The sequence below is a fragment of the Palaemon carinicauda genome, chromosome 2 (genome assembly GCF_036898095.1).
Source record: "Palaemon carinicauda isolate YSFRI2023 chromosome 2, ASM3689809v2, whole genome shotgun sequence".
In the NCBI taxonomy this organism is placed as follows: Eukaryota; Metazoa; Arthropoda; class Malacostraca; order Decapoda; family Palaemonidae; genus Palaemon; species Palaemon carinicauda.
The window spans coordinates 96,460,944-96,470,943 of NC_090726.1; the positions used below are offsets into that span (position 1 = coordinate 96,460,944).

General features: G+C 30.9%; 1 protein-coding gene across 1 annotated transcript in view; it reads right to left on the minus strand.

The window, feature by feature from the left end:
* The window catches only part of LOC137619033 (inhibin beta B chain-like), a 256,405-nt gene that overhangs the window by 7,363 nt on the left and 239,042 nt on the right, over positions 1-10,000 (minus strand). The window lies entirely within an intron of this gene.

The following is a 10,000-nucleotide window of genomic DNA, read 5'->3' on the forward strand; positions in this document are numbered from 1 at the left end:
GAGAGAGTAATTAGTATAAATCATTGTCTTGGCATCCTACCAACCGACTTTGTGACCTAAGATAAGCCAACAGCCGCCAAAGCATTATTAACCAACACTCTGGAGGCAGCCATCCTATGCTGCTTTGTACTAACAGATATGGTTTTAGATTTTTGGTCAACATAAAAAAAATTACATTCTGAATATGTAATATTATATGCCACAAAATTACAATTTCCATAACTATTGTTAATCAACATGATTTATCAAATAGGGTATAGCATCTCAAAACATACATGAAATGGTAAATTTATTGTATTATGCATGGCTTCATTTGTCTCTGGATAGTATAGTGTTATTCTCGCTTTATTTATATTTTTTTCATAAAAAAAGATACTTGAAAATACAAATGATAGTAACAATTTCTTCAAGATAGGTAAAACTAAATTCTAAGTACTCAAGGCTGCATATTCCTAGTGTCCTAAGGTGCACAAAAGAAAATAAAAAAGACTTCATGAATTTAAAATGGCCTGAATGAAATTGTACATATGATAAGTTAATGGTTTGTTTCCTAAAAAGTGAAAATCTAAATAAATAGGATTGTCTAACAGTCAAATCGACAAAAAACGGAATAGTTATTTTCGTCATGTTTAAAAGTTGTAAGTCTTATGACACACACACACACACAAACACACACACACACACATATATATATATATATATGTATATTTATATATATATATATATATATATATATATATATATATATACTGTATATATAAATATATATATACGTATATACATATATACATATATATATAATATATCTATATATATAAATATATATATATATATATATATATATCATCATCATCATCTCCTACGCCTTTTGACGCAATATTCCTCGGTTAGATTTACCAATCGTCTTTATCTTGAGCTTTTAATTCAATACTTCTACATTCATCATCTCCCACTTCGCGCTTCATAGTCCTCAGCCATGTAGGCCTGAGTCTTCCAACTCTTCTACTGCTGAACGTTTGGTGAGCTAATCTCTCTTGGGGAGTGCGAAGAGCATGCCTAAACCATCTCTATCTACCCCTTACAATGATATTATCCACATATGGTACTCGAGTAATCTCTATTATAGTTCATTTCTAATACTGTCCTGCCATTTAACTCTCAATATCCTTCTGAGGGCTTTGTTCTCAAATCTACTAAATCTATTGGAGATTATTTTATTGTCATACCATGACTCATGACACATGTCCATAGAGTAACATTGATCTCACTAAACTGATATATAGTCTGATTTTTATATGTGATTTCAGGCGATTTGATTTCCAAATTTAACTCAACCTAGCATTGTTTGTTTTGCTTTTTTAAATCTTTCATTAAACCATAATTCTAAATACCCTGTATTAGAGATCATAACTCCTATATACATAAATGATTCTATCTCATTAATTCTTTCTCCTTCCAATGATATTTCATCTTCCATTGCAAACTTTGTTCTCATCATCTCTGTCTTTCTTCTATTTATCTTCAGCCTAACCACCTGTGATATTTCATGTTCTGGTAAGCAAGCATTGCAAATCCTGTGGTGTTCTGCTAACAAGGACAACATCATCAGCATACTCGAGGTCTTCTAAATTCCTACTACCAATCCAGTGCAATCCTTCTACACCATCTATGACTGTTCTACGTATTACAAAATTAATGAGGAGGATAAACAACATAGGTGACAACACATTCCCTTGGAGTTCTCCTCTGTTCACTGGAAATTCATTTGATAAGACTACATTAACATTAACTTTGCACTTGCTATGCTCATGAACAGACTTAATCAAATTTACATATTTAAGAGAAATTCCATAATAACGCTGGAATCTCTACAAAATTGGCCGGTGCACAGTATCAAAGACTTTTTCATTGCCCACAAATACCATCAGAAGGGGATTTATATATTTTACGCATAGCTGTACATGTCTCAAAATGAAAATCTGGTTAGTGCACCTTCTACCTTTTCTAAATCGTACTTGTTCATCTCATCTTTTCATCAATCCTTCTCTCCACTCTCTTTAGAATAAGCAAACTATATATGTTCATAAGAAATGACGTAAGTGTTATACCTCTGTAATTATTGCAATCAGTCAGGTCTCCTTTTTTTTTCTATTTTCATCACCATTCATAACTACCATTCATCAGGTTTTGCCTCTTCATGCCACATTCTACGAAATAATCTTGTAAGTAGTCTGGGAGTCACTTCATTTTCGGCTAGTATCATCTCGACAGTTATTCCATCGTATCCAAGGGCTTTCCATCTCTTTAGTTTTTTTAGGATAGCTTCGACTTCAAACACACTGATTTCATTCATAGACTCATCAAGGTATTCATCATTCAGGTATACCAATCAAATTAGTCCCTTACTATATCAAGTTCATAACCTCACTAAAGTGTTCCATCCAACGCTGCCTCTCTTCATCGGTTGTTATAAGAGATCCATCTCACTTTTTGATGGGTATATACTTCTTCTTTGCCCCAGTCGAGATTTCATTAATAATTCTATGAGCAATTCTTTACTGTCTAAATATTCTCTCCAGTCATTCCTTGCTTTTCTTTTGATCTTACTGTCAATACTGGAATACTTATATATATATATATATATATATATATATATATATATATATATATATATATATATATATATATATATATATATATATATATATATATATATATATATATATATATATATATATATATATATATATATATATATATATATATATGCATATATATATATATATATATATATATATATATGTATATGCATATATATGTATATATATATGTGTATATATATATATATATATATATATATATGTCCTATCCTTGAATGAAAAATATATAGATTTATGTGTTTTATACAGTGAGATTAATGACCTTTTTAAGAGTAATATGACTGTCACGAATTGTAAGATGCGATCACTGAACTCTGTTATTGGTGACGTGTGCCAAGTCTCATATGTGACGTGTGAAAAGCCTATTGGTGACAGTATATTTCCATCACAATGGAGAATTCCACAAAATCTAACAATTCAGCTTATTGACAGAGCAGCATTCCATTTACTTGGCGAAGGGTAAGCATTACCAGTCGAGCGATCATAAGAGCAAGTAGGTACTCGTCTGAGAGTATCGGGCTGTGTAAAGTGTATTCACAAACTTTATTGGAACAAAGTGAAAAAACCCATGTTCCGATGTCTCATTATCCGTTGACATGGGAAGATTTATTGGCAAAGAATGCTGCATCCGAGTTGCTACCAAGAAGGTACCCATCCTCTGTAATGATTTCGTACCTACCATTAAGAAATTGTTTAATAATAATTGGCAACAACATTGGGATAGTCTAGATAGGAATAAAATGAGAGCAGTAACGAATGATATATTTCTTTGGAGTTATAACATGATGCCCCGAAAGTAGGAGACGTTTCTTTGTCGTCTTCTCATTGGTCACACTCGGTTGACAAACAAGTTCCTGGTGACTGGGCAACATCAGCCATATTGCGATGAATGTTTGGTTCCCTTTTCAGTGAGGCATTTATTAATAAAATGCCCCACTTATAGTACCGAAAGAAATAGGTGTCTGTTTGAGGTTCGAGGTGAAGATGGAGGGTTCATCCTTGCCAAGATTCTCGGACATGATGTGTATTACCATAATAGCGGTATTTTTAAATTTATTTCAGATGCAGGTCTTCTGAAAGCTATCTAACTATTATAAGGACGTTTGTGCTTTTATTTTCAATAAATTGAATAACCAATTATTTATTTATTTATTACAAATAATATCGGTGACAATGATCATAGATGTCAGGATGAAAGATAACTTCTAATAAATTAATCAATACACCCACGCGCATGTGCACACACACACATACACAAACACACACACACACACACACACATATATATATATATATATATATATATATATATATATATATATATATATATATATATATATATATACATTTGTTTATGTGCTCGTGTTTATAAGACAAAACTATTCATATCCTATCAGCAGAATGCAAAAACAAGAACTTGCAAATAGGCTATACACAAGCGTACACAAAGATGGAAACTATCATCATATGGGTTAGAAACTGAAGGCTGGGCAGTGACTTAGTATAATATGGGAGAAGAAAGGAATTCGGGTCGGAAAGAATCACTCCTCCGTATTGGTCACCTTGTGATCAGTTATAAAACGTCCCATTTAAGAGATGCATCGTCGGAAAGGACTAAGGCAGTAATTCTCTCTCTCTCTCTCTCTCTCTCTCTCTCTCTCTCTCTCTCTCTCTCTCTCTCTCTCTCTCTCTCTCTCTCTGTGTCTGGATGGTAAAATGAAAAGACACGAGGGTGTTGAAATATGTGGAGTCAATGGGGGGGGGGGTGAAGTGGTTAGAGTTCTTGGTTTAGGTAGAGGAGAACCAACAGTCTTGATAATGGGTGCACAAGGGAGAGATTGTGTAGTAGATATTCTGTGTTGAAGAGGTTATTGGGAAAAGATAAAAAAATGTAAAAGTTGATATAAATGTACTATAGATGCCCTGTTGACATTTACAGATTATGGTCAACTTGGCAAACGCAGATTTTGTCATAATATACTAAGAGCGGGTATCAATGTGCAATATATATATTTTTTTTCTATTATGTTGAGAAATTTTTCATTTAATTTAAAATATCCTCTATCAACATAGAAATTCTAGTTCTTTATTTTGTCAACCACAATGCACGTCCTACCAGGTCAGTTATGGTTACAGATGTCATATTCATAAAGGTCAAGTGAGGTTTCAACTTTTATTTCTAATTGAAAGTGAAGAATTTCCAAGGAGCCAAATCGTTGCCTGCCAGTTATGTCCACTTTCAGGAAAAGTGTGGATAATTTGTAAAATTTCTTGGAATTTTTGTTGCTGTAAGAAATCTTGCCTCTAATATAACAAACACCAAAGACACTCTTGGAGAAATCAATATTGTTTCCTTTTACGTTCTGAATTCAAAGTTATATAAAATAAGTTATATGCTTTTGAGAAAAATTATTGTTTTTATTATATCAGTATTACTTTGTTACACTAGATCTTACCGTTTTTCCACAATGGGACTTATACTTATATGTAGTACTTCCCATTGTTTCACTATCTTTATTCATTATTTATATTAAGAGTAATTGTATAAATATTATGATACATCAGCATTCCCATATCTTTTCTATGTGTATTGTTGAGGGAAAATGCTGATGCACTAATGGCAAAAACCTAGCAGCGCAGTTTCAAGGCATATCAACTCGAATCCACGGGATTCCCAGGCCTTGTTTCACTTACTTTCAACAGGCATTACATTCTTTATATTTATGATACGACTCACTAAGGTGCTTGAATAAATTTGTCATTGCTCCCGAATGACGGTAAATGGGAGCCTCATTTTTATGTGCATATGGATCTTTTGTCACATAGTTTTACGATTAATGGTTTCTTTCTCTGCCTCGTCTCAAAATGAATGTGTTTGAAATAATTACATCGTCTTATACAAAATTGTCGTTTCATCCTCTTACGATGGTATTCTTCTCCGTACGTTTTGGGATGCATGCTTTTTCTCATTCCCTCTTTCATCATAGACCTCTTCCTATAAACAGGACAATTCCTCCTACTTCTTCATTCAAACGATGCAACCATCAGCCTTGTGTTGTTATACCTCTCTCACCGATTTCCTTTACGTTTTTGAGAGTATTAATTCTTATACATCAAAGGGCTTTTATCGTCACTATATTTCACTTTGGTATCTATATATTTCTTCCTCCGGTTTTATTCCATTTTGCCTTTTGGATTGTCCTCCTCTTTCTCCTTCGCCTCCTTGTCAATATCAGACCTTGAAATGTGTTGAAACTTTTGCATTATTGCTGTCCAAGTTAACCTTGATATGGATTGCCGTCAAGTTTCAAGGAGTCAATGAAGGATGTTGTGGGTCTTTCCCTGGGACCTGGATTTGGGCCTTGGAGTGGGCAGTTATGATGTAGTTTCCCCTCTACCTTACATGTCTTCCAAACGGAATCTCTCTCTCTCTCTCTCTCTCTCTCTCTCTCTCTCTCTCTCTCTCTCTCTCTCTCTTCGCCATCTATGCTTTTTTACAACCTTTCTCTTTCACGGCCGGAATGGAAGCGATTTAGATAACCGTTTTGATTAATCTCTTCCAAGTATAAATTCCTTGCTGATCGAGAGATAAGAGGCCGATAAAATTCTCCATTGGTCAGACGGAGGGATGTGTCCACATTTAAGAAACATGGACTCTAGCAGGGAGGACATTTTTTTCTTTTTTAAATAAAAATCCTGGAATTGAAAACTAAGTTAGGTCATGTACATATTTGATATTGTTTTAAAGCTACGATAATATGTGCTTTCCATGTGCTTACAGACATTAGATTGGAGTGGTATGTGTGTATACGTACTGTTAAAAAAATATCCATTTTTATTTTGAGGCATATTGAATTAAGCAAAATTTTGATTATTTTTATAAAATGGCATTCGTTTCATTTTTTCCAGAATTATACGAAGGTGATCTTGCAATGCCTTTGGTTTTGTTACGTATGGGATTTTATGTCCTGAACGTAACTTTTCCATCGTGAATAAACATCCAAATTTTTACAGAGAACATTTTAATTTTAATAACATCAATATAAGAAATTTTGTCTGTGGAAACGTAATGTCACTTTACGTCTAAGCTGGTATTTATTGCACAGCTTTATCACCCTTTATGAAAACTTTAAGGAAGCTTGAAATATTTAATTACCTTTCAACCTGTATATCTTATTCATTCCTGTGTTCACCTGTCTGACCAATCAACTCCCCCTTTTTTTTGTGTAAAGTTTGTCGTCGTAACATGTGGGAAAGATTGTTGCATCCATCGGAGTACAATTCTCTGAGCTATCATCAACTAATCATTTTCCTACTGCCAGGTAAGAGAAAAAGAAGATATATATATATATATATATATATATATATATATATATATATACATATATATATATATATATATATATATATATATGTGTGTGTTTTATATATATATATATATATATATATATATATATATATGCATATATATACGTGTATATATACAGTATATGTATATATATATATATATATATATATATATATATATATATATATATATATATATATATATATATATACACATATATATACATATATATGTGTGTGCATATATATATATACATATATATATATGTATATATATATATATATATATATATATATATATATATACGTATGCATACGTATGTATATACTCATATATATTTATGTATGCATATATATGTATATATATATATATATATATATATATATATATATATATATATATATAAACGTAAGCATACGTACAGTATGTATATACTCATATATCTATATATGTGTATATATATATATATATATATATATATATATATATATATATATACGTATGCATTCGCATGTATATACTCATATATATCTATATATGTATATATATATATATATATACATATATATATACATATATATATATATATATATATATATATATATATATATATATATATATATACATTTACACACATATTTATATATATATATATATATATAAATATATTTACACACGCATATATATATATATATATATATATATATATATATATACAGACATACTGTACATATATATATATATATATATATATATATATATATATATATATATATATATATACATATATGAAATACATTTACACACACACATATATATGCATATATATATATGTATATATATATACATACATATATATATATATATATATATATATATATATATATATATATATGTATGATAAATTTTGCACATTTTTACGTGTTTTTCATATTCAAATAAGCCATATATATTTTGATATATTAATGTCTGGATTCTCTTAACAACCTCGGGATCAGAGCCCCAGGCGAAATCTCACAAAGACAAGAGCTTGGCTCCGGCCGGGAATCGAACCCTGGTCGGCAAGCTTATATAGACAGTGACTAACCCATTCGGCCACGAAGGAATGGGTTAGTCACTGTCTATATAAGCTTGCCGACCAGGGTTCGATTCCCGGCCGGAGCCAAGCTCTTGTCTTTGTGAGATTTCGCCTGGGGCTCTGATCCCGAGGTCGTTAAGAGAATCCAGACATTAATATATCAAAATATATATGGCTTATTTGAATATATATGTATATATATAGGAGAGAGAGAGAGAGAGAGAGAGAGAGAGAGAGAGAGAGAGAGAGAGAGAGAGAGAGAGAGAGAGAGAGAGAGAGAGAGATGCAATATGAAGGAAAAAATTGGCTTCCTTTGGCCACGGGGTGCCAAGTTTTAAAGGTCAGTGAGAAAATATTAAACATTGTATAATGTTTTATGATCTTACTCATTATTCATCTCTGTATATCGTTATTATTCATTTCTTTCTAAGAAGGGCAGTGTTGCCATAGCAACGTTCATGGGATAACGAGAAAAAAAAGGTTTTAGTCATAGATACAGATTGGGGCTCACGGACACAAACCATTACATACATACATACAAGCCTAATATATATATATATATATATATATATATATATATATATATATATATATATATATATATGTATATATATATATATGTATATATACATATATATAGGATATATATATACATATATACATATATATATATATATATATATATATATATATATATATATATATATGTACATATACATATATGTATATATACACATAAATATATGTATATATATATACATACATATATATATATATATATATATATATATGTATTCATGTATATATTTATGTATATATACATTATACACACACACACACACACACATATATATATATATATATATATATATATATATATATATATATATATATACTATGATGTAGATATCTTCTTTTAGCCAGGTTGTGGTAATGATATTAGGCAGGTAATAATAATAATTCTATTGATGATAGTTGTTATTATCATTATCATTGTTATTGTTATGATTATTGCGATAAAGGCACTTGATAAGTGTTAAGAGTCCAAAGAGAACGATGATCGTCATCTCCAATATTATGGAAGACTTATGTTTGGTAAACAATGAATTAAAGCCTTTGTATCGTCTGACGTTTATTAAATTAGGCCAGTAGATGTTGCGGTAGCCTGTCTGTCTGTAAAGGAAATTGGGGTTAATGGTGCATCGATAGCAGCTATCTTGTCACAGCTATATTGATGGTATGATAAGTGACTGCGGATGATGAAGCGTATTTGGAAAGCCTATGTCTCCAATCTGTGGATTAGGCTTGCATTATTCTTAAGTGCATCGACTATATCATTTGTTTTAGGAAGTGGTACCGTAATGTTTTCATGCTAAACAGGGTGACATCAGTCCCTGATCATAATTCATATATGACATATTTATTTCAACGTTGTTATCAATATTCAGATATTTTATGTCCTTTATTTCTTACTTTTCATATACTGCATTTATTACTTTATTTCATTTTTATAATGGGCTATTTTCCCTCTTGGAGCCCTACGGCTTATAGAATTCAGCATTCACAACTGGGGTTTAGCTTAACTACTACTACTACTACTACTACTACTACTACTACTACTACTATTACTACTACTACTACTAATAATAATAATAATAATAATTATTATTATTATTATTATAAAAATATTTTATTATAGCCGTATTTCTTTTTGCTGGTTATGGGTATTTTCCCGGAAAGTTCAAGGAATGTAAGAGTGATTAACTGTTAAAATAAGGTAGGAGATTTTCTATTAATTTAGTCACAGCATAGACGTTGAACACTAAAGCAGATGAATTCACTTGGAAAGTAGGCGGTAGAATCAAGTGAATATTGCACAACTTAAAGCCAGAAACAGTAGTCATTTTTGTTTCA